Source organism: Dendrobates tinctorius, unplaced genomic scaffold (assembly GCF_039654945.1).
Source record: "Dendrobates tinctorius isolate UK_male_01 unplaced genomic scaffold, ASM3965494v1 ptg000058l, whole genome shotgun sequence".
NCBI classification, from domain to species: domain Eukaryota; kingdom Metazoa; phylum Chordata; class Amphibia; order Anura; family Dendrobatidae; genus Dendrobates; species Dendrobates tinctorius.
In genome coordinates, this window is record NW_027361726.1 from 19,088,382 (window position 1) to 19,115,288 (window position 26,907).

A 26,907-nucleotide genomic window follows, 5' to 3' on the forward strand; every position below is an offset into this window, starting at 1 on the left:
ACATACATATATACATACATACACACTTTGAGCTTTATATATTAGATATGTCCCTACTAGAGTTGAGCGACTTTTGGTTTTTTAGGGTCGCGTTTCGTTTCGTGAAACCCGACTTTTCCAAAAGTCGGGTCGAGCAAGATCGTCCGATTATAGGGAAAAGTCGGGGTCGTCCCGAAACACGAAACCCAATGTAAGTTAATGGGGAATAAAAGTCGGCAGTGAGAGGAGGACAGGAAACACACCTACAGTGCCTATTTGAATGCCAAAAGCATCAATTCTTCTTACTTAAGCTTGTCAACCTTAATTAACTTCATAATACAAGTTACGCACTGAAAAATGGGGGTTATTTGGCTAAAGTTGTGGGGGGGTAGGGCTGGCTCCAGGTTTTCATGTGCCCTGGGAGAAAGAGCGCCCCTTTAACACATACCACAACTCATCATGCTCCGATACGGCAGAGAAATAGCGGTATAGTACAATGAAAAATACTTCACTTTTTACATCTCATGACGAGGCCCATCTATTTCTCCATACAGAATCATTGGTCCCATATAATGTTTGAAACAGTATATGATGAGCTCCACATAATGCTACAGTATATGTTGGTCCCCATGGATGAAGCTCCACTGTCTTATGGGCCCAAATAATGCTCCAAACATAATGGGCCCCATTTCTAATGCTCTAGTGTATAATGGGCCCTGTAAATGCTGCTCCAGTGTCTGATGTCCACCTTTGGAATGTTCCAGTGTATGGTGGGCCCCATCTATCATTCTCCAGAGTATAGTGCTCCCCAAAAATTGCTGTCCCAACATTGAAAACAATCAAATAAGTCTCCTCGCTAGGGAATCCCTGTACTTGTCTGGACTCCTCGTCGTCCCCATCTTCCATCTCACTGCACAGTATTTCAACTTTGCAAGTGCTGTGATCCTGAGCAAGCAGGGGGGGGCCCACTCGTTGGCGACGGCACTGGCACAGGGCCCCTGATAGTACAGTGGTGTGTCTGATGGCGGGTGGGCCGAACCTGCACTTTCATCTGCAGCTTCCTCTTTGTCACCGTGTAAGATGGAACTGTATATGGGAAGGGTAACCTGAGTTTCATCAGGGTCAGATTCAGGCCGAGTAGCGTGCGAGGGGAATGTAGTGGTCTGGGTCAATGTACCAGCAGATTCATCGAGCAGTGGCTGGGCATCAGTGCACTTGTGTCGCCCCCAGGAGTACGGTCGCCACAGTGGCATTACCTTCTTCCTAGGGAGTGTGATGTCATGATTGGGAGCAACGAACGATCTCTCTAGCAGGTTAACTGATTGGGCGGCGTTATTCCCATGAGTCATGACCCTCCAAACAGCGTTCATGAAGGCAAAGTGTTTGTTTTACGTAGGCAGTATGGTTGCAAAGCTGAACCTTAAAGGAATGTCCAGAAGGGCACCACCAGGAGTGGAGCCTACGGTTAAATTCGACTCCACCTGGGAAACCTCAACCATGCCAGCTACAGAACAGATGCACACATTGCAAGCTTAATTCCGTTAACGAACGAGACTCCGTCATGCCCCGCGGTCCGAGTCCGGCTTACTAGAGGGACACGTGAGGCTCTGGCACATGAGATTGGCCAATAACTGGTGTGTCATGCCATTACATGTCCGTGGCTGCATGTGCGCTACACTGAAAAGGCCAGCGTTTGTCGCTTACAGGTGCAGATAACCCGCTGAACAACGTTAGTGTTGGGGATCACTGATGACAATTATTACCCGCGAACAATGATTTCCCAGTAAGTGCAGGTCAACCGCAGTTCCGGAATTAGGCCTAACCGTCATTCCTGAAAAAATGAAAAACTTACGTGTGCAAACCACAGGTGCTGTAGCTTGCTTAACAGCTCGCCAGCCGTTCACACGCCCAGTATGGATTGCACGTGATTGCACAAAGGTTAGAAAGGGTACCGTATCCCCGGATAACATGTATGGATAGCGTACACATTCAAAATATATGTCTATACATCAGGAGGCAGGCTCAGACGGTGTTAGGCCCAGTATGGATTGCACGTGATTGCACAAAGGTTAGAAAGGGTACCGTATCCCTGGATAACATGTATGGATAGCGTACACATTCAAAATATATGTCAGTACATCAGGAGGCAGGCTCAGACGGTGTTAGGCCCAGTATGGATTGCACGTGATTGCACAAAGGTTAGAAAGGGTACCGTATCCCCGGATAACATGTATGGATAGCGTACACATTCAAAATATATGTCTGTACATCAGGAGGCAGGCTCAGATTGTGTCAGGCACAGTATGGATTTGACGTCCCAGATTACACAGCGGAGGAGCAGGGAGAGGTAAAGATTGCAAATGCTGGGGCCCTGCCCAAGCAAGGGGGGCCCACTCGTGGGCGTCGGTACTGGCACTGGGCCCCTCATAGTACGGCGGTGTGTCTGACGGCGGTTGTGCACCACCACCGTCAGAGACACTTGATTGCACTATGAGGGACCCTGTGCCAGTGCCCGCACCCAAGAGTCGGCCTACCCACCTGTCCAGGGCAACGGCACTCGCACGGTGTCGTGCTCTAGGTGGTGACCCCGGCCATGGGGGGGAGGCAGCACAGTTAGGGAGTTTTAGAAAGTGGCATATGTTGATGTTGGACATTCAGCTGATGCAAAAGGCGAAATAGGTCAAGTCCCAGGAAGAGGTGGACCAAAGCAAGCCATTTTTCTGTCACCCTATGTGTCATCAGGGGAAGGTGGGACAAAATCCTTGGAAACCCATGCATGGTTCATTTTAATGAAGGTTAGATCATCCACATTTTGGGTTGACAGACGGGTCCTTTTTTCTGTCAGGATTGATCCAGCTGCACTGAAGACTCTTTCCGATAGCACACTTGCAGCTGGGCAAGCGAGCTCCTGTAAGACATATTGTGCCAATTCAGGCCAGGTGTCCAGTTTAGCGGCCCAATAGTCAAAGGGGAATGACCTGTGTGGGAGAACATCGATATGGGAGGAAAAGTAGTTTGTAACCATAGTTGACAACTGCTGTCTCCTGTCACTTTCCATCGATGCAGTATTACCAGTTGTGTGAGCGGTATTTGAAAAATCAGTCCACAACATTGTCATGAAACCCCTGTCTCCAACGCCACTTCTGCTGTGTGCACCACGAACACCTCTGCCAAGCTGCCCCCGGCCCGTACGGCTCGTGTGAGAACCATCACCGCTGCTGTGTGCTGGGAATGCCTCAAGCAACCGATTTACCAGAGTTGCTTGTTTATTAGCCAATATTAGGTCAAGGTTCTCCTGTGGCATGATGTTTTGTAATTTGCCTTTATAGCGTGGATCCAGGATGCTGGCCAACCAGTAGTCGTCATCGTTCATCATTTTGGCAATGCGTGGGTCCCTTTTTAGGATCTGCAAGGCATAATCTGACATGTGGGCCAATGTTCCCGGTGTCAATGATGCACTGCGAGTGCTGGGTGGAGGAGCACTTTCTGGCAAACCAACATCCCTCCAGTCACGCACAAACCCTGTACCAGACCTTGCCACGCCAACATTTTCACTTGCCCCACGAGATGCATCCTCCTCCCCTAAGTAATCATCCCCATCATCTTCCTCCTCCTCCTCTTCTTCCTCCACCTCGTCCAGGAGAGGTTCCTGAGCAGAATATGGCTGAATGTCATCAAGGATTCCCTCCTCCTCTTCCTCCTCATCAACATTGGCTGCAGACGCCTGCTCCTTAAGGTGCGTCAAAGTTTGCATGAGCAGACGCATAAGTGGGATGCTCATGCTTAGGATGGCGTCGTCTGCGCTTACCAGCCGTGTGCATTCCTCAAAACACTGAAGGACTTTACAGAGGTCTTTCAGCTTCGACCACTGCACACCTATCAACTCCATGTCTGCTCTCAAAGTGCCTGGCCGTGTATCCTCCCACAAATGCATTATGGCCTGCCTCTGCTCGCACAGCCGCTCCAATATGTGCAGGGTGGAGTTCCACCTTGTTGCAATGTCGATAATGAGGCGGTGGTTGGGAAGGTGGAGCAATCGCTGCAGCTTCTGCATACGAACGGAGTGTACAGGCGACCAGCGGATGTGCCCGCACAGTCTTCGCACCTTCTGGAGCAGGGCTGTTAACTCCGGATAATTTTTGAGGAAGCACTGCACCACCAGGTTCAAGGTGTGAGCCAAGCAAGGTATATGGCTGAGTTTTGAAAGGGCTATGGCTGCCACAAAATTACGGCCGTTATCACTAACTACCTTGCCTGCCTCAAGATGTACACTGCCCAGCCATGACTCAGTTTGTCGCTTCAAGTACTCGGCCAGCACCTCGGCGGTGTGTCTGTTGCCCAAACACATCATCTGCAACACAGCCTGCTGACGCTTTCCACTAGCTGCTCGATAGGGGGACACATCGTGTGCAACAGTGGAAGCTGCAGATGGAGTGCTCGTACGACTGCGCTCTGTGGACGAGCTTTCGCTTCTGGAGGAGGAGGAGGGTCGAACGCCTACAGCCAACTGTTTCCTATACCGTGGGCTAGGCAGCACTGTCCCACCACCGCTGTCCCCTGTGGACCCTGCATCCACCACATTAACCCAGTGCGCAGTGATGGACACATAACGGCCCTGGCCATGCCGACTGGACCATGCATCAGTTGTGAGGTGCACCTTTCCGCTCACTGACTGCTTGAGTGCATGGACAATGCGGTCTTTCACATGATGGTGGAGGGATGGGATGGCTTTGCGAGAGAAGAAGTGGCGACTGGGTAGGTCATAGCGTGGTACTGCATAGGCCATGAGTTCGCGGAAAGCTGTGCTTTCCATCAACCGAAAGGGCATCATCTCAAACGAGATTAGTTTGGCAATGTGGGCGTTCAAACCCAGTGTATGCGGATGAGAGACTGAGTACTTTCTTGACCTACTCATAGTGTCTGGGAGGGTGAGCTGGACTTGAGAGCTGCATATGGTGGAAGTAGCGGTGGACAGGGCGGACTGAGAGAGGGTTGATGATGGTGATGGAGTTGGTGTTCTTTCTGATGGCCTAGAATCAGTCTTTCGTTGATATAACAGTGGGATTCCCTGACTGCTTTGGCCTTGCAATGACACCTCAACATTTGCTGCTGTGCTAACCAGTGGGCTTACAGGGGGGGAAACAATGTAGCGTTGCTGACTACCTTCGTTGTGATCAGTTGCACATGTGGCACTTGAGGTTTGGTGTTGTGTCCACGCTTGCAAGTGCATGCTGGTTAAATGTCTAAGCATGCAACTGGTATTCAAATTTTTCAGATTTTTCCCTCGGCTAAAGGTCTTTGCGCACTTCTTACAGATAACCTTGGCCTGATCATGAGGATTTTGTTCAAAAAAGTGCCACACTGCACTCTTCCTACTTTGGCAGACGTTTTGCGGCCTAGCACGCTGTGATCTTTTGACCCTCTGGACAAGCTGTCCAGCAACTCTTTTGATGTTTGGAACCTGTCTTTGGAGTGATCCGGGCCTGCCAGATAACAGCTGTTGCGATGTCGATGTCTGCTGTGGATGCTCCTCATCTGAGCTATTGGAAGCAGCACCCTCTTCCCCCATTGGATGCCAATCTGGGTCAACAACTGGGTCATCCATCACCTCCTCTTCTATGTCATGTGCACCTTCCTCTGTGTCACCGTGTATGGTGGTATAGTGTGCGGGAATGGGCACCTGAGTCTCATCAGGGTCAGAATCTGGCTCTGTACACTGCAAGGACAATGTAGTGCTCTGAGTGAATGTACCAGCAGAATCATCCATCAGCGGCTGTGCTTCAGTGCACTCCATGTCAGATTCATCTTGGCCTGGGTAATTCACCATTTGACTTGATAATCCAGGCATGGTATGTGAAAACAGCTCCATGGAGTAATCAGTAGTATGGCCTGCGTCATCCTTCAATCGTGGTTGGGGTGAAGGACACAAGGAAAGGTGTGGTTCATGAACATGAGCCTCCAATGACGACTCAGTGCTTTTACTTTTTACAACTGAAGAAGAGGAGGCGATAGAGCTGGAGGCTGAGTCAGCAATGTAAGACAAAACTTTTTCCTGATGCTCTGGCTTTAAAAGCGGTTTGCCAACTCCTAGAAAACTAAGCGTTCGAGGCCTTATGTAGCCAGACGATGACGCAGGCTCAACACCTCCTGCATTCGGTCCTATTTTGCTCTTGCCACTACCATCAGATCCACCACCAACACCATCATTACCAGCTGCCAACCCCCGCCCAATTCCACGGCCTCTTCCACCAGCCTTCCTCATTTTTGGTAGAAATGTAGACAAAATCCAACAAACTATATAGTAATGTAAAACAAGGTACAAGGTGTCTATAGGACAGGGGAGATTTTGAATTTCTGCAGACACTTGTGGACACTGGACACTTTTGGATTGTGTGAGGCCCACTGATATCTGAGCGCTATGTCACAGGCTCGATGGCACAGCTGTGACAAAAGTGACGAGAGGATAAGGGAGATTTTGAATTTCTGCACACACTTGTGGACACTGAAAACTTTTGGATTGTGTGAGGCCCACTGATATCTGAGCGCTATGTCACAGGCTCGATGGCACAGCTGTGACAAAAGTGACGAGAGGATAAGGGAGATTTTGAATTTCTGCACACACTTGTGGACACTGGACACTTTTGGATTGTGTGAGGCCCAATGAATATCTGAGCGCTATGTGACAGGCTCGATGGCACAGCTGTGACCAAAGTGACTAGAGGATAAAGGAGATTTTGAATTTCTGCACACACTTGTGGACACTGGACACTTTTGGATTGTGTGAGGCCCACTGATATCTGAGCGCTATGTCACAGACTCGATGGCACAGCTGTGACAAAAGTGACGAGAGGATAAGGGAGATTTTGAATTTCTGCACACACTTGTGGACACTGGACACTTTTGGATTGTGTGAGGCCCAATAAATATCTGAGCGCTATGTGACAGGCTCGATGGCACAGCTGTGACCAAAGTGACTAGAGGATAAGGGAGATTTTGAATTTCTGCACACTTGTGGACACTGGACACTTTTGGATTGTGTGAGGCCCACTGATATCTGAGCGCTATGTGACAGGCTCGATGGCACAGCTGTGACCAAAGTGACGAGAGGATAAGGGAGATTTTGAATTTCTGCACACACTTGTGGACACTGGACACTTTTGGATTGTGTGAGGCCCACTGATATCTGAGCGCTATGTGACAGGCTCGATGGCACAGCTGTGACCAAAGTGACGAGAGGATAAGGGAGATTTTGAATTTCTGCAGACACTTGTGGACACTGGACACTTTTGGATTTTGTGAGGCCCAATGAATATCTGAGCGCTATGTGACAGGCTCGATGGCACAGCTGTGACAAAAGTGACGAGAGGATAAGGGAGATCTTGAATTTCTGCAGACACTTGTGGACACTGGACACTTTTGGATTGTGTGAGGCCCACTGATATCTGAGCGCTATGTCACAGGCTCGATGGCACAGCTGTGACCAAAGTGACTAGAGGATAAGGGAGATTTTGAATTTCTGCACACACTTGTGGACACTGGACACTTTTGGATTGTGTGAGGCCCACTGATATCTGAGCGCTATGTCACAGGCTCGATGGCACAGCTGTGACAAAAGTGACAAGAGGATAAGGGAGATTTTGAATTTCTGCACACACTTGTGGACACTGGACACTTTTGGATTCTGTGAGGCCCAATGAATATCTGAGCGCTATGTGACAGGCTCGATGGCACAGCTGTGACAAAAGTGACTAGAGGATAAGGGAGATTTTGAATTTCTGCACACACTTGTGGACACTGGACACTTTTGGATTGTGTGAGGCCCACTGATATCTGAGCGCTTTGTCACAGGCTCGATGGCACAGCTGTGACAAAAGTGACTAGAGGATAAGGGAGATTGGATTGCTTTTAAAAAAGCAGTTTGCAGAGCAGTGGGTAAACAGGAATGCCAGCCTGTCAGGAAGCCTTAAAAGGCAGCCCAACAACCAACACCACTGATACACCACAATATAGCCTCCCCTTGCACTGCACACACAGTGACTGGTGTGTTGTGCAGGCCAAATTACTAGCAGCAGAAGCAGTTTTTTTTTCTTCTCAGCAGGACAAAAAAAAAAAATGGGATTGCTTTTAAAGAAGCAGTTTGCGGAGCAGTGGGTAAACAGCAATGCAGGAATGTCAGGAAGCCTTAGAAGGCAGCCCAACAACCAACACCACTGATACACCACTATATAGCCTCCCCTTGCACTGCACACACAGTGACTGGTGTGTTGTACAGGCCAAATCGCTAGCAGCAGAAGCAGTTTTTTTTTCTTCTCAGCAGGACAAAAAAAAAAAATTGGGATTGCTTTTAAAAAGCAGTTTGCGTAGCAGTGGATAAACAGCAATGCAGGAATGTCAGGAAGCCTTAGAAGGCAGCCCAACAACCAACACCACTGATACACCACTATATAGCCTCCCCCTGCACTGCACACACAGTGACTGGTGTGTTGTACAGGCCAAATCGCTAGCAGCAGAAGCAGTTTTTTTTTCTTCTCAGCAGGACAAAAAAAAAAATTGGGATTGCTTTTAAAAAAGCAGTTTGCGGAGCAGTGGGTAAACAGCAATGCAGGAATGTCAGGAAGCCTTAGAAGGCAGCCCAACAACCAACACCACTGATACACCACTATATAGCCTCCCCTTGCACTGCACACACAGTGACTGGTGTGTTGTACAGGCCAAATCGCTAGCAGCAGAAGCAGTTTTTTTTTCTTCTCAGCAGGACAAAAAAAAAAATTGGGATTGCTTTTAAAAAAGCAGTTTGCGGAGCAGTGGGTAAACAGCAATGCAGGAATGTCAGGAAGCCTTAGAAGGCAGCCCAACAACCAACACCACTGATACACCACTATATAGCCTCCCCTTGCACTGCACACACAGTGACTGGTGTGTTGTGCAGGCCAAATCGCTAGCAGCAGAAGCAGTTTTTTTGTCTTCTTCCCTGCCTAACGCTCTCCCTACAGAATCAGCAGCAACCTCTCCCTATACTGAGATCGGCAGAAGTAAGATGGCGGTCGGCGTGCACGCCCTTTTATACCCCCTGTGACGCCCACCAAAGCAAGCCAATCACTTGCATGCCCTTCTGAAAGATGGTGGTGACCCCTGCCTATGTCATCACGTTGCCCACAGTGTCCGTGGATCCTGATTGGCTGAAAAAGAGCGCAAAACAAACTTTTGAAACGCGACTTTGGCGCCTAAGTCGCCGACCTCGTGGCCGACCTCATCCTAGGGTCGGGTTTCGTTTCATGAAACCCGACTTTGCCAAAAGTCGGCGACTTTTGAAATTTTTCGACCCGTTTCGCTCAACTCTAGTCCCTACCTATGGTGGTGATAAGGAGGGCTGTGATTTACTTTTTTTATTTTGATCACTGCGAAAGTGATCAAAATAAATGAATGAATCTGCAGCATCGCAGATTCCCGGCGGGCGCACTGCGCATGCACCTGCCATTTTCCAAGATGGTGACGCCCATGATCCGGGATGGCGGCAAACCGCGACGGCCAGAGGGACTTCGGAGCCACTGTGCAGGGTGAGAGGGGGTGATCGGAGGGAGAGGGGACCAGAGGGAAGGCGGGGGAGCAGATTTTTACAGCGGCAGCCGATCGGCGCTGTCAGATGGTGTTGGCGGCCGATCGGCGCTGTCAGTCAGTTAGGGGGGGTCGGTTCAGTGTCTCCAGCCATGCCCGATGATATTTCAGCATCGGCCATGGCTGGATTTGTAATATTTCATCAAATTTCATAGATGAAATATTACAATCGCTCTGATTGGCTGTTAAAAGTGAAACTGCCAATCAGAGCGATCGTATGCATGTGTGGGCTAAGCCACGCCCCCTGTGGTTAACTCTACGGTGTCCTCTGTGTGCGGGTCGGGTGACCTTTCAGTGACCCCGGTCACCCGACCCGCAGGGGGCAATCAATTCATGAGGCCACATCGTTTTGGCATGACTTTTCATGACACCTATGTGGCGTCGAAGGTCGGGAAGGGGTTAAGACACCGGCCCGGTACCGAGTGATTCCCACACCTGCCCTGGGGGTGATCCACATCCTTTTCGGGGGACATTAGAGGAGGGCACGTTAATAGATAGTTCTTATATATAGGGTAAGTGTAGTTCTGTTGTGGGCCACTAGATGGGGCAGACTAGTGGGATTTATAGTTGTAGCTTATAGGATGTTTATGGAGGGTTAGTTGTAGTAGGGGATGCTGGGTAGTAAGAGAGAAGTTTGCAGGAAGTTAAGTGAGATAGGGCCAGGGTGCCCTAGTGTCCACATGGGCTATAGGCCATGACAGTTTGGCAGCCACGCAACATATAAGTGCTGCAGCCCATGTTACCCATGGCCACTGTGTATCATAGCAGTGGGCCAGAACAGGAAAGTAAAGATGTGGCGACTTATCGCCTGGGCAGATGCTTTTAGGGCAGGAGTCGGTTAGACTGAGGAGATGAAGGAAGTTGGAGCTTCGATGAGATCAGTACAGACAGGCCAGATGCTTTACCAGAGGCAACCAAACTTGGTGACTGATGATTTCGAGTCTGGGGCGAAACAGGCAGAAGAAATTGTCATCAAGTCGAGATCAGGCCAGGAAGCAACTGGGGAGCAGTCTAGGACAGTTAGGTCTAGGTGTGTACTGCACAGAAGTGACAGCCAGAAAGAGAAAGATAAGGAACCAAGTGAATATCATGATGTGACAACTATGGATGCAACGTGTGACGTATTAAGTAAAGAGAGTGTTCAAGTTCACCTGCACTGTGTCTCCGTTACTGTGGGTCACTTGAAGGAGGGACCGTCGTCACCTGGGAAGTGCCCAGGGGAGTCTGGATGTGAAGATGCAGGTATGCTGAAGAGAAGAATACAGTTTTCTGTAGGGGAAGGACTGGACATCGATGTTACAGTATCTCAGGTCATGGCTACAGTCTTGTCCCTGCTCCACAAACTCTCCTACCTAATCACAGGTTCCAAACCCCGCTTTACCAGCACCTCCACAAACCAAATATCCGCACAACAATTTCCTCTACCAATAGAGTTGTGAAAGCAATCAGTAGAGGTGAGAGTACGGACCAGGAATCATCAGAAATAGCAGGAAGCAACAGGAATAGCAGAGGTGAGAGTACGGACCAGGAATCATCAGGAATAGCAGGAAACATCAGGAATAGCAGGAAGCATCAGGAATAGCAGAGATGAGTTGGTTACTAGGTAACTTGATTCAGTAGAGTTGAGGGTGTGGACTGCCCCAGGAATAGTAGGGCTCAGCTACTACAACCCCTGGCAAACAATATGTAATCACCGGCCTTGGAGGATGTTTATTCAGTTGTTTAATTTAGTGGAAAAAAAAGCAGATCAGATATGGCACAAAACTAAAGTCATTTCAAATGGCAACTTTCTGGATTTAAGAAACACTAAGATCAATTGAAACAAAGGAGAGGATTATCAAACTCTTAAAAGAGGGTAAATCATCACGCAATGTTTTAAAATATGTTGGTTGTTCACAGTCAGTCAGCTGTGTCTAAAATCTGGACAAAATGCAAACAACATGGGCAGGTTGTTAAAGGCAAACATACTGGTAGACCAAGGAGACATCAAAGCGTCAAGACCGGAAACTTAAAGTAATATGTCTCCAAAACAGGAAATGCACAAAACAAATGAGGAACCAATGGGAGGAAACTGGAGTCAACGTCTGTGACCGAACTGTAAGAAAATGCCTAAAGGAAACGGGATTTTACATATAGAAAAGATAAACGAAAACCATCATTAAGGCTGTGGGCCCACGTAGCGTTTTAAAACGCTCACTAAAAGCCGCACTCCTTCCCAGAAATCGCGCGTTTTTTTCCGCGCGATTTCACCGCGATTTTACCGCGATTATGATCGCGATTTTGCCGCGATTTTCACGTGCGATATTCAAGCACTTTCCAAGCGATTTGAAGCATTGCTTGGAAAGTGATTGACAGGTTGGTCACACTCGTCAAACATAGTGTTTGACAAGTGTGACCAGCTTTTTACTATTGAGGCTGCCTATGCGGCATCAATAGTAAAAGATAGAATGTTAAAATGCAAGAAAAAAAAATAAAAATCGGGGTATATTTACCTTCCGGCGTCCCACGCTGCATTCCCGGGCCTCAGCGTTACCAGTAATGCCTTGCGAGACCTGTGATGGTGTAGTCTCACATTGCTATAGCGATCTCGCGAGACCGCTAGAGTCACGCGAGACTACGTCATCACTGGACCGTGCTGCAAGGCATTACTGGGAACGCTTAGGCCGGGAATGCAGCGCGGGACGCCGGAAGGTAAATATACCCCGATTTTTTATTTTTCATTCTTTTTTTACAGGGGTATGGTACCCAGGGCCTGGAGGACAGTCTCCTCTCCTCCACACCGTGGGTACCAACCGCACATGAGACGCTTAACTTCCCGCATGGTGGGCATAGCCACATGCGGGAAGTAAGCGATTCTCATGCATTCCTATGGGTGCGGAATCGCGGCAATTCTTTGCGATTCTGCACAAAAGAATGAGCATGCTGCGATTTTTTCCGCGATGCGATTCCGCAGCGGAAAAAAATGCAGCATTAGCACAGCATGTGCGGAATGCCATAGGAATGCATGGGGGGCGTTCTGTACACGATTTTTAACCGTTTTCACTGCGTTTTCGCGCTGAAAATCGCGGCAAAAACGCTTAAAAATCGCTACGTGGGCACATAGCCTTATACCTAAACAGAAAAAAACAAGGTTACAATGGGCTAAGGAAAAGCAATCGTATACTGTGGATGACTGGATGAAAGTCATATTCAGTGATGAATCGCGAATTTGCATTGGGCAAGGTGATGATGCTGGAGCTTTTGGTTGGTGCCGTTTCAATGAGATTTATAAAGATGACTGCCTAAAGAGAACATGCAAATTTCCACAATCATTGATGATATGGAGCTGCATGTCAGGTAAAGGCCCTGGGGAGATGGCTGTCATTACATCTTCAATAAATGCACAAGTTTATGTTTATATTTTGGATACTTTTCTTATCACATCAATTAAAAAACAAAGAACACATAACGATCATAGGTCCCAATAAAATATGATATTTATTATTGTAACATATTATTAAAAACAATTACGTTAAAATGAATCAAGTCTGTAAACATATGCTGATTTAGATAATTTATAAAGGCAATACTACCCAGATATAGGACATACCATGTAATATATTTTGGTGAAAAATAAGTGAAACTATGTACATATATATTTATAAAAAATTCAATATAGTAAATATAATTTTTATAAAGTGCATGAAATATTTGAATAAATAAAGTGCTGTGCCATAACAATAATATATATAACCATATCATTAAAACTAAAGTGCAATGCAATTCAAACATACACCAGTAAGTGTCAGTATGCCTATGCAGATCATCCGGATAATACCGAAAGACACCATAAGGTGTCACTGTTAGGTCACGAATGCCTGCAGACTGAGAAGAAGAGACCAATGTGTGAAGTGAAAAATAAAAATAGTGACTTACAAAGTACAATGTATACAACCTCTCCTGGTCACCTTGGATAGACGCCCAGCCCCAACACGCCTTTCGGCGCCAAGCCTTCATCAGGCTTAGGGCTGAAACGCGCGTTGGGGATTGCAACAGCAATCAGAGAAAGTTGAAGCCAGATTGATGAAGAGTACTGTTTGACACTCATTAAGTCCATGCCTCAGAGACTGCAACATGTTATAAAAGCCAGAGGTGGTGTAACAAAATACTAGTGATGTGTTGGAGCGCTTTTTTTGTTTGTTTGTGTTTCATGATTCCATATTTTTTTCCCTCACAATTAAATGACTTCATAATATTTCCCCTATGCTTGGTTTAAAAAAGTAACCATTACTGACTACCACATTTTTTGTTCTTGATTTCTTTTACTGTTTCTTAAAGCCAGAAAGTTGGCATTTGAAATGACTTTAGTTTTGTACCATGTCTGTGATCTGCTTTTTTTCTACAAAATTAAACAACTGAATGAACATCCTCCAAGGCCGGTGATTACATAATTTTTGCCAGGGGTTGTAGTATAAGCTTGGTGCAGGATAGCACTTTGGTGCAGCTGAGAAAATAATCAGACTCTTGGCTGGTGCAGAAACAAGCAGGAATTGACACTTGACTCCTGGAAAATTCATAGAAGCAGAGTGCACAATTACTCGAATACTGATCCGACCTCAGTGACATCACACATACATGCCAGGCTCCTGTAGTACCTGGCGCGGACTAGCACAGAGTGAGACGTCCATAGGAGAAAGAGTTAGAAGCCAGTGCTGGACCTGGGACAGGTGAGTAGTAGTGATGAGCGAGCATGCTCGCCACTACTCGGTACTCGCCTGAGCATTTCACTGCTCGAGATGCTCAGAGCTTGCTGAGTATTTCCGGGGTTTCTCGCGGGAGCTCTGGTCCCCTCCCTGCATGTTTGGCACTCTTTAGATAGCCACTGAATATACAGGGAATGTCTGCCACACACTGTAATGTCGCAGCCATGTTGGTTGTGGCATTACAGTGATTGGCTGGCCATACAGCGTCATCAGGTCTATATCAGACCTGGCACCACTATGCTCATCACAGTCTATTCTGGAATCAGGCAGTGTAGGGAGAGATTTGCTTGTTTCTTAGTTAGTGTAGGTATACCACAATATACTATACACATATCCATCTCAACTAACAGTCCTTCTGAGGACTAATCCAGCTCCATAAATATCAGTGCTAGGCAGGCCGTGTATGTGGCAGACTGCAGTGAATATAGCAAGAGGGCCGATTCCAATTCTGTCTGCTGCTGCTTTTACAGATATTTCTAGACATAACCCCAGGTGTCAGGGGCCAGGAATAATTTTGTTTGGATCTTAATCCTGATTATTTGCTTAAAAAGCAATCAGGAGAACACTGTTTTTCTGCTGCATTTGCTTGTTGGCACTGCAGAATACAGCCAGATTCTTTCCATGTTACACCACTAAAAATACATCTATTTAAAACTGTGGTTTGTCCATCACACGGATCACATATAAGTGCACTCAAAATTCTGCCATTTCTGGCCTTCATTTAAATTTTGTTGCAGTGTGTTAGTGCAGTTACTGACACCAGTTTGCTGTTAAAAATAGTTACCTACAGGCCAGCTATTTAAAACTGTGGTTTGTCCGTCATATGGCTCACATATAAGTGCGCTCAAAATTCTGCCATTTCTGGCATCCATTTAAATTTTGTTGCAGTGTGTTAGTGCAGTTATTGACACCAGTTTGCTGTTAAAAATAGTTACCTACAGGCCAGTTATTTAAAACTGGTTTTCCATCACACGGATCACATATAAGTTCACTCCAAAATCAGCCATTTGTAGTGAACGTGGAAAATATTGTCCTCCATTTAAAATGGACAAGTTTTGTGGCAAGGGATGGGGAAATGGACGTGATAGTGATGGTAATGGTGTATGCAGAGGCTGAGGGCAAGCTGAAATTGTGCCACAACAAGCACCCACATCTTCTCGCCCGACCTTCCTCTCCCAATTACTTGGGGACCGCAGCACACCACTATTGAACCGAGAGCAGTGTCAAAAGGTTGTTGGTTGGATAGCGGATACTGCTTCCAGTCACTTTGCCACCATCACCACCACCCTTTCTTCCACACAGTCAAGTCTCAGTAGCCGTGAGTCTGGATGGCATGTTCCTCACCCAGATCCTCCTTCCTCCCACCATGCCGAGTGCCCGGACACAACTGATCCCACACTTGGGCATGCCGAAGAGCTGTTCACTTTTCCATTTATAGATTCGAGCCTCTGACTTGTTCACTTGAAGCGGGGCAAGAGGAGATCGCATGTAGCGATGCCCAAATATCTGAGCAGCCACGGTCACATGAAGGCAACGGTGGGAAAGTCTCACAAGAGGTGGACAATGATGAGACAATTGCCAGAAAGTCAGGAGGACCAGGTTGCGGAAGTGGAAGACGAGGTGATGGATGATATAGTAACTGACCCAACCAGGCAGAAGGACATGCAGAGTGAGGACAGCAGCACACAGGGGGAGGGAGGCCTAGCACCCCAAAAGGCAGGAAGAAGCCGTGTGGTGGCCACAGACAGAAGGCAGACAACCGTTCCCCGTAACACCAACACGACAGAGGTTGCTAGTACAACTGTTAGGTCTTCCTGAGTCTGGTTGCTTTTTAAAGACTCAAAAAGGCAGTTTGCACCACCTGCCAGGCAAACATCAACAGGGGCAGCAAAACTACCAGCTTGTCCACCACCAGCATGATCAGGCACATGGCAGCAAAGCACCTGACTTTCTGGGCCAAACCCCAGGGTCCAGGAACAGTGTCTGCAGGTGACACCACTTCTTCCGCTGTTGTGCGTGCAAGCCAATCCCCTATCCATGGTGCATGTAAAGATGCCTCCTGCTCTGCACCTGACATTGCACACATTCAAATAGCACCATCATCAAGCACATTCACGTCCTTGTCCCAGCGCAGCGTTCAGTTATCCATATGTATGGAGGAAGACCGGGCTGCAGGTGCCTGTGCTCAGCCGGGTCCGGAACTGTTGAGGCTGCCTCCCATGTTGCCTAGGGGAAGGAATGAGAGACTGGACCAACCTCATGACCCAGATAGGAGGGGCATGATAAAAGCAAAAGTGTGCCAGTGCCATTTGGCATAGTCAGCAGGATGCCGTCCACAAGCTCAGAGGTGGCAGATCAAGCGGCCGTTGGTGTCCCAAGGGCTAGTGTGCTGCTGGGGGCCATGCTCAGCAATCTCCCAAAGTTTACAGGGAGCAATTCATTGCTATGGGACTGGTCTGAGCAGGTTAAAGGCATGCTAAGAATGCACACCATGTCCCCTGCTATTCAGGCAGAGGTTGCTGTGATGGCCCTGGAATGGGAAGCTAGATGCTCTGCCATGTTCTGGCCCCCACATGAGCTGAACATTTTCACCAAGGTGTTGCAGATCTTGGAAGAGATGCATGGGAACCCCACGGATGTCGATGAATTGCAGATATGCTTGTTTAGCCACGTCTAAATGGAGGGGGAGTCTGTGACCCAATATATGAAGGCACTGCAGGAGATCCATGCTGCGATCGCCAAGAGGGATGATGTGGGCATGGGGCCTCCTGATGTAATTTTGAGAGACCAGCTAGTGGCAGGCCTCAGAGATGCTATGGTTAAACAGGCCTTGCAGGAGCGCATGCTGGTCAATCTGTGCATGACTTTCTTGGAAATTGGGGCGGAAGCGCGTGCGTGTGAGCAAGAGCAGGGGATGGCAGCCTTGACGGGGAAGTCCGGAGCAAAGAGGTACCCGTTCTGCGCACAGCTGAACCAGGCTGGGTCAGAGAAATCCAGAAAGAAAGCCATGACATGTGAGAAGAGTGGTCTGATTTAAGAAAAAACCTCCTGGTGGTCCCGAACCCATCCGAAGGCAGAACTGACCCCGAGCCACATCAGGAAATAGGGCAATCCCAAGCAGAGAGACATCCAATTTGTTTTAAGTGCTAGGACACTTACCCGTCTGCTGCTAAACTAGTGGGCTCAGTGGCTGGGGGACGCTGCCCGGAGCCTGAGCAGCCAGAAGGAGAGAAGATAGAGGCAGTGCAGGGCTGACCTACCCTGAAAACTGTGAAGGATATTCAGGCCTTTCTGGGACTTACTGGGTACTATCAACGGTTCGTGGAAAACTTCACTCGTATTGTTGCTCCACTGCTGGAGTTGTTGAAAGGAGTACCCTCCGGTGCAAAGAATCAGATCATCCCGTACAGGCCTATGCGGACTTCTCTCAACCTTTTGTCATGCTCCCGCCCTGACTGGTGTGCGAGAGCCAGGGGGTTGGGGCCCCACTGTGCAATAAACCAGACTACCCTGGAAGGGGTGTGAGTAAGAAAGCTGCCTTGGTTTTCACTTGAGCCTCTGATGGTGAGGTCAGGGTTGTGCGGCAGTCAGCTGCCATGTGTCACTCGAGGGTGGTGTCTGGCTGTGGCTGCTGATCCCACTTGGGGAGAGGGAACACTAGGACAGGTACGGGTGACAGGCAAGACTAGCAAACAGGCAGGGGAGCATGGCGGGCACAGCTTAGACACAGGCAGGCGGGCATGGCTGAGACACTGGCAGACAGTCACTGGTGAGACACTGGCAAGAAGACATGGCTGAGACACAGGCAGGTGGGCACGGCTGAGACACAGGTAGGCAGGCATGGCTGAGACACTGGCAGCTGGGCACGGCTGAGACACAGGCAGGCACAGCTGAGATACAGGGGCAGGGACCAACTCAAAAGGCACAGGGATACGGGCAGGAAGTAGTGGTGTAAGGAATAGGTAGGGTCCTTTTCACACAGCAGGTGCAGATACTGGTACTGGCAGGAATGAATGGTGTATGAAGGAACAGGTAGAGACCTGTTCACACAGGAGGTGAACCGCAAGACTGCGGAGAAGAGCTGCAGTATGCAGCAAGAGGTTCTACAGCAGCAGAAGCAAGGAACAGGCAGAACCGCAGGAGTGCGGAGCATAAGCAGAACCACAAGAGTACGGAGCAGGCAGAGTCACAAGGGTACGGAGCAGGCAGAGTCACAAGGGAGCGGAGCATAAGCAGGGCCGCAAAAGTACGGAGCAGGCAGAGCCACAAGAGTGTGGAGCACAAGCAGAGTCAGAAGAGTACGGAGCAGACAGAGCCACAAGAGTACGGAGCAGGCAGAGCTGCAAGAGTGCAGAGCACAAGCAGAGTCAGAAGAGTACGGAGCAAGCAGAGCCACAAGAGTATGGAGCAAGCAGAGCCGCAAGAGTGCAGAGCACACACAGAGTCACAAGAGTACAGGGCACAGGCAGACAGAGGACACAAGGATAGACACAGCAGGTAAAGTAGCCACAGACAGGGAGACCGAGAGACAGAGGTAGGACTAAGTTCAGACAAGGTAATGGTACGAGACAGGGACCAGGATATTCTGCCACCTGGAGGGCAGTAAGGACAAGTATGAGACAAGGACAGGAGCAATAGCACAGAGACCAGGATATTCTGTCTCCTGGAGGGCGGATGGAGAGGTACAAGGCAAGGTAGGAACAAAGACACAGAGACTAGGATATTCTGCCTCCTAGAGGGCGAGCAGACAGGTACAAGGCAAAGCTAGGAATCAAGCCTCCAGAGAAGGCGCAACACAGCAGGACCTGGCAACTCAGCAGTTAAGACATTGCACAGGCAGGTTCCACAGGGTGGAGCTGCCCTAAATACTAGAGGCCTCTTGATAATTGGCCAGGGACACATTAGACAGGTGCACCCTGATTCCATACGAATCAGTGAATTCTGGCATCGCCCCCTATGCACACAGTCAGGAAGCATGCAAAGAGCAGGAAGGAAGCAAGAGGCACACAGTATGGAGCTGACAGCAGACAGAACACACAGCAATTGAAAAAATTTTGGCACTCAACTTTTGCGATATGTGAAGGATTTTAATTGCAGTCACAAGTATTAGACGTTTCGGCTTTGACAATAAGCCTTCATCAGTACACTGCAAATTTGACAAAAAATATACATGCAAACAAGTCAGACACTACTTGTAGTACAGAAATACAAGAATTTTTTTTTTTTCATATCAATAGTAATCCAAAGAAAGAAACTAAAAATAGGTGCACAAGTGATTAGGGAGGACGGATTGAAGGTATTGGAGGGAGGGATTTAAAAAAAAAAAAAGAGGCAAAGGAATAAGAAAAAAATGCAGACCTACCAAGACTGCTCATGTTCAAAGAATCATTGAATATCTAGGATAAGATAAGAATGTGCGAGTATAAGTTGCTGTTGTAGTCATAAGTGAAAGAACGTATTTAAGATCAATCTGGGCTAGGTCTATATAACTCATTTGAATGAAGCACCACTCATAAGAAAAATATGGGCCAAAATGTCCACAAAAGATCTGGAGATCTAAATACAAATAATGTGTCATTAGGCATAGGAACCGATTTAATGAATGTTATCTGGGTTCAATAAATGCTAAACTGACCTGGGCAGAAAATTAGAAGAATGGACAGCAGTATAATATCCTCAGTATATGTGTATTATAAAGTGGAATCCCTTGAATACCGCTGTATCATGTATAAGTGTGTGAATGAGCCAGCTTGCTGTTGGTGGGTGGTGGCGCTGTGTGGCCTGGAGGAACGTGGTATCCACCGCTAGTGCCGCAGGTGTTAGTGGCCACCGTTGCTATGGTCTAAATAGACAGTGGGCGGGACTATCGCCCAGATTGATAGGACAGCGTCACAGGAAGTGACGCTGGAGCACGTGTCATCTTCCTGTGAGTCTGTGTAACCTGGCAACCGATGGGAGGGGTTGTCTGTCTGTGATGTCAGGCAGGGGCGGCGCTTAGTAGCGTCATCACCCTATGAGCCTGTGTAATTGAGCTGCACATGGGAGGCATTGTTTATGTCTGACATCTAATGGGGGAGGTGTCAAAAAGTATCTTTGTTTTGTCAGCGTTGTATATTCTTGTATATATCTTATAACACCTGAGATGCTGCCCTGCATCAAAGTAGAAGTGCCCATATTATTGCTAATCAGATACCATCCTATAAATGAAATATATACTCATAAAAAAGGGGGGTTCAGAAAAATTATAAAAAAGAAAAATTGAAAAAATGAAAAAATATAGGGAATTATTAATAGACAAAAATATTCAAAAATATTCGAAAAAATATCAGAACTGAGGGAGGCGGGAAGGGAGAGTCCGAGGGGTAAAAAGGAGACGATCAATATAAACGGCTCTGTGAAGATAATACAATATATTAGAATCATACTGTATAGATCACATGTTTAATGACAAATACAGTATCCCATCATAAGCATAGCCCTAATCCAATTGTATACGTTCAAGTCCAGTAAACAAACACGCAGCGGATACCACAAACTATATAGAGAAACCGTCAACCTAAATACATTCCCCCTTAAATATGGAGAGCAAATTATAAAAATGATAATAGGTCATATTCCCTATTGAGGCCCTTTGGTGTTAGTGTTTGTAACTCGTGTATCCAAAAGGCATCTCTCTGTTTGAGTAGTTGGACACGATTACCACCTCTCCGGGGAAAGGGACATGTTCAATGACTAAAAATTTTAATTGTGGGATAGTATGTCCAGCTGTAATAAAATGTTGCGGTAATGGCAATAATGTATTGCCGCATCTAATTGTGGACTTATGCTTACTGATGCGGTCCCTTATCGGTTGAGTAGTTTCACCGATATAAAGGTGCCCGCATGGGCATTTAATCTGGTATACCACATGCGAAGTATCACAGCTGGTAAATTCTTTGATCTTATATCGTTTGCCTGAGCGTGGGTGATAGAAGTGATCACCCATCAATACATTACCACACTGATTACAATGAAAGCAAGGATGGGTGCCCGTTTTGGGGGTTGAGAGAAATCTTTGTGTGGACGATCTTGCACCCGAGCCAATGTCGGCCTTGATCAGAGTGTCCCTAATATTCTTGGGACGCTTGTAACAGGGTAAGAAATTTTGGCGGAATTTACACATCAATCCCACATGACTTGGACATCAATTGTGTTAGACGACTATTAAGATTTAACATGGATATTAACGGTCAATTTTTGTGTAGAATTACTGACATTGGAACTTAAGAAGAATTATTTTCTCTTCTAAGACACATTTTATTTGCAGACGAGGGGGACCGTGATGGGGTCCAACGTCGCGCCCCCTTACGCAAATACTTTCATAGCGACCTTTGAGGACGACATAGTGTACCCTAACCCGATATTTAAGACCCATTGTCTAGTCTGGAAAAGATTTATAGATGATATTTTTTGCATATGGACGGGTCCACTACATACCTTGGAGGAATTTCATAACACACTGAATACAGCCTGGTCGGGTTTATCTTTCACCATCACCAGTGATCTATGCGAAGTGAGTTTCCTTGATACAAAGGTTATCAAGAACCGTTTTATCAAAAGCACAGACAGAAATAGCCTCTTACACTATAAGAGTCTACATCCTCTCTCTACTAAAAGATCCATACCCTCTTCACAATTTAAGAGGGTAGAACGGATAGTCTCTGATTCGACTATCAGTAAAACTAGAGTCAATAAATAGATGTGCAATAAATTTAAGGATAGAGGCTATCCCACTGACTTATTGGACAGTGCATTACATCCTCCTACCTCCTCACGCAATTCAGTGAAAGGACGAATTCCTTTTGTCCACACGTTCCACCCTTATGCACATATCTTACATCGATCCATATGGAAACACTGGGGACTTTTGAGGGAGGCACATCCAGAGGTCACTGAACTCCGCCAAAATTTCTTACCCTGTTACAAGTGTCCCAAGAATATTAGGGACACTCTGATCAAGGCCGACATTGGCTCGGGTGCAAGATCGTCCACCCAAAGATTTCTCTCAACCCCCAAAACGGGCACCCATCCATGCTTATATTGTAAGCAGTGTGGTAATGTATTGATGGGTTATCACTTCTATCACCCACGCTCAGGCAAACAATATAAGATCAAAGAATTTACCAGCTGTGATACTTCGCATGTGGTAATGTATTGCAGGGTGATCACTTCTATCACCCACGTTCAGGCAAACGATATAAGATCAAAGACTTTACCACCTGTGATACTTCTCATGTGGTATACCAGATTAAATGCCCATGCGGGCACCTTTATATCGGTGAAACTACTCAACCGATAAGGGACCGCATCAGTATGCATAAGTCCACAATTAGATGCGGCAATACATTATTGCCATTACCGCAACATTTTATTACAGCTGGACATACTATCTCACAATTAAACACAATTAAAATTTTTAGTCATTGATCATGTCCCTTCCCCCTGGAGAGGTGATAATCGGTGTCCAACTCCTCAATCAGAGAGAGGCCTTTTGGATACACGAGTTACAAACACTAACACCAAAGGGCCTCAATAGGGAATATGACCTATTATCATTTTTATAATTTGCTCTCCATATTTAAGGGGGAATGTATTTAGGTTGACGGTTTCTCTATATAGTTTGTGGTATCCGCTGCGTGTTTGTTTACTGAACTTGAACGTATACAATTGGATTAGGGCTATGTTTACGATGGGATACTGTATTTGTCATTAAACATGTGATCTAGACAGTATGATTCTAATATATTGTCTTATCTTCACAGAGTCATTTATATTGATCATCACGCAAATGTCACTCCTGGTCTCCTTTTTACCCTTCGGACTCTCCCCTCCCGCCTCCTTCTGTTCTGATATATTTTTTCGAATATTTTTGAATATTTTTGTCTATTAATAATTCCTTATATTTTTTCATTTTTTCCATTTTTCTTTTTTAGAATTTTTCTTAACCCCCCCTTTTTTATGAGAATATACAGTGGGGAAAAAAAGTATTTAGTCAGTCAGCAATAGTGCAAGTTCCACCACTTAAAAAGATGAGAGGCGTCTGTAATTTACATCATAGGTAGACCTCAACTATGGGAGACAAACTGAGAAAAAAAAATCCAGAAAATCACATTGTCTGTTTTTTTTTCATTTTATTTGCATATTATGGTGGAAAATAAGTATTTGGTCAGAAACAAAATTTCATCTCAATACTTTGTGATATATCCTTTGTTGGCAATGACAGAGGTCAAACGTTTTCTGTAAGTCTTCACAAGGTTGCCACACACTGTTGTTGGTATGTTGGCCCATTCCTCCATGCAGATCTCCTCTAGAGCAGTGATGTTTTTGGCTTTTCGCTTGGCAACACGGACTTTCAACTCCCTCCAAAGGTTTTCTATAGGGTTGAGATCTGGAGACTGGCTAGGCCACTCCAGGACCTTGAAATGCTTCTTACGAAGCCACTCCTTCGTTGCCCTGGCGGTGTGCTTTGGATCATTGTCATGTTGAAAGACCCAGCCACGTTTCATCTTCAATGCCCTTGCTGATGGAAGGAGGTTTGCACTCAAAATCTCACGATACATGGCCCCATTCATTCTTTCATGTACCCGGATCAGTCGTCCTGGCCCCTTTGCATAGAAACAGCCCCAAAGCATGATGTTTCCACCACCATGCTTTACAGTAGGTATGGTGTTTGATGGATGCAACTCAGTATTCTTTTTCCTCCAAACACGACAAGTTGTGTTTCTACCAAACAGTTCCAGTTTGGTTTCATCAGACCATAGGACATTCTCCCAAAACTCCTCTGGATCATCCAAATGCTCTCTAGCAAACTTCAGACGGGCCCGGACATGTACAGGCTTAAGCAGTGGGACACGTCTGGCACTGCAGGATCTGAGTCCATGGTGGCGTAGTGTGTTACTTATGGTAGGCCTTGTTACATTGGTCCCAGCTCTCTGCAGTTCATTCTCTAGGTCCCCCCACGTGGTTCTGGGATTTTTGCTCACCGTTCTTGTGATCATTCTGACCCCACGGGGTGGGATTTTGCATGGAGCACCAGATCGAGGGAGATTATCAGTGGTCTTGTATGTCTTCCATTTTCTAATTATTGCTCCCACAGTTGATTTCTTCACTCCAAGCTGGTTGGCTATTGCAGATTCAGTCTTCCCAGCCTGGTGCAGGGCTACAATTTTGTTTCTGGTGTCCTTTGACAGCTCTTTGGTCTTCACCATAGTGGAGTTTGGAGTCAGACTGTTTGAGGGTGTGCACAGGTGTCTTTTTATACTGATAACAAGTTTAAACAGGTGCCATTACTACAGGTAATGAGTGGAGGAAAGAGGAGACTCTTAAAGAAGAAGTTACAGGTCTGTGAGAGCCAGAAATCTTGATTGCTTGTTTCTGACCAAATACTTATTTTCCACCATAATATGCAAATAAAATGAAAAAAAACAGACAATGTGATTTTCTGGATTTTTTTTTCTCAGTTTGTCTCCCATAGTTGAGGTCTACCTATGATGTAAATTACAGACGCCTCTCATCTTTTTAAGTGGTGGAACTTGCACTATTGCTGACTGACTAAATACTTTTTTCCCCACTGTACTTCATTTATAGGATGGCATCTGATTAGCAATAACATGGGCACTTCTACTTTGACGCAGGGCAGCGTCTCAGGTGTTATAAGATATATACAAGAATATATCCCATGGGTTGCCAGGTTACACAGACTCACAGGAAGATGACGCGTGCTCCAGCGTCACTTCCTGTGACGCTGTCCTATCAATCTGGGTGAAAGTCTCGCCCTCTGTCTATTTAGACCACAGCAACGCTGGCCACTAACACCTGCGGCACTAGAGGTGGATACCGCGTTCCTCCAGGCCACACAGCACCACCACCCACCAACGCTAAGCTGGCTCATTCACACACTTATACATGTAACAGCGGTATTAACCCCATGTTACTTTTACCTTACAGACCGTTATCCACACACTACCAAAGCTGTCACCTTCCAATAGCTGATATAAATATATTAATCCCATGTGTGAGATTGGTAAGTCTCAACATCATGCTCTTTCTAAGAGATCATACAGTAAATCAATACTTATTGTGTTTTTTTTTTTCCTCCATTAGACCTTTCAAGGGATTCCACTTTATAATACACATATACTGAGGATATTATACTGCTGTCCATTCTTCTAATTTTCTGCCCAGGTCAGTTTAGCATTTATTGAACCCAGATGACATTCATTAAATCGGTTCCTATGCCTAATGACACATTATTTGTATTTAGATCTCCAGATCTTTTGTGGACATTTTGGCCCATATTTTTTTTATGAGTGGTGCTTCATTCATATGAGTTATATAGACCTAGCCCAGAGTGATCTTAAATACGTTCTTTCACTTATGACTACAACGGCAACTTATACTCGCACATTCTTATCTTATCCTAGATATTCAATGATTCTTTGAACATGAGCAGTCTTGGTAGGTCTGCATTTTTTTCTTTTTCCTTTGCCCCTTTTTTTTTTTAAATCCCTCCCTCCAATACCTTCAATCCGTCCTCCCTAATCATTTGTGCACCTATTTTTAGTTTCTTTCTTTGGATTACTATTTATTTAAAAAAAATATTTTTCTTGAATTTCTGTACTACAAGTAGTGTCTGATTTGTTTGCATGTATATATTTTGTCAAATTTGCAGTGTACTGATGAAGGCTTATTGTCATAGCCGAAACGTCTAATTCTTGTGACTGCAAATAAAATCCTTCTCATATCGCAAAAGTTGAGTGCCAAAAATGTTTTCAATTACTTATTATTTTTGTGCACCTACTCAGTAGTGCCACGATATATTTGAAGTTAGAACACAGAACAAGGCCTCGAGCAGTGAGTAAGTTGGTGTGTGGGGGATGGGAGGCTATGCAGTGATGTCAGCAAGGTTTGTTACACCTTTCATCCTTCACACCGATGGAAGTCTACATGGACAAGGAGCCATATTGTCACAGATGCAGGACAGAAAAAGAGCAAGCGATTTCTTATGCGAGTCGGTCCCTCCATGACTCGGAAGGAAATCCAGATAACTACAGTTCTTTCAAGCTGGAATCACTGGCGTTAGTGTGGGCGATGACCAAGAAATTCGCCAAGTACCTGTCAGCATCCAAAGTTTTGGTACTCACCAATACAGTCCTTTGTCCCAACTAGAAAATTTGAAACTGGGGGCCCTGGAGCAAAGATGGGTGGTTCGTATGGCGAAATACTGATGCATATCGAAGAGGAGCTGAGAATGCACATGCCTTTGCTCTGTCCAGAGTGACTCACGAGTGACCTGGACGTAACCGAGACAAAGAGCTGGAGGCAGAAGAGATCCCTGGGTTTCGGAACCTTGCCAAGACGTTGGTGACAACGCAGGGACAGATCGGAGAGACATCGGGGGAACACATGCTTGGACGACCTCGTGATGACTGGGTGCTGCTCCAGCAGGAAGATAGGGAACTCGCTCAGTTGAGACAGTGGGTGGCTTTGAAGCAACTCCTCAGCTGAAGGGAAAGAGATGCCCTGTCCTCGG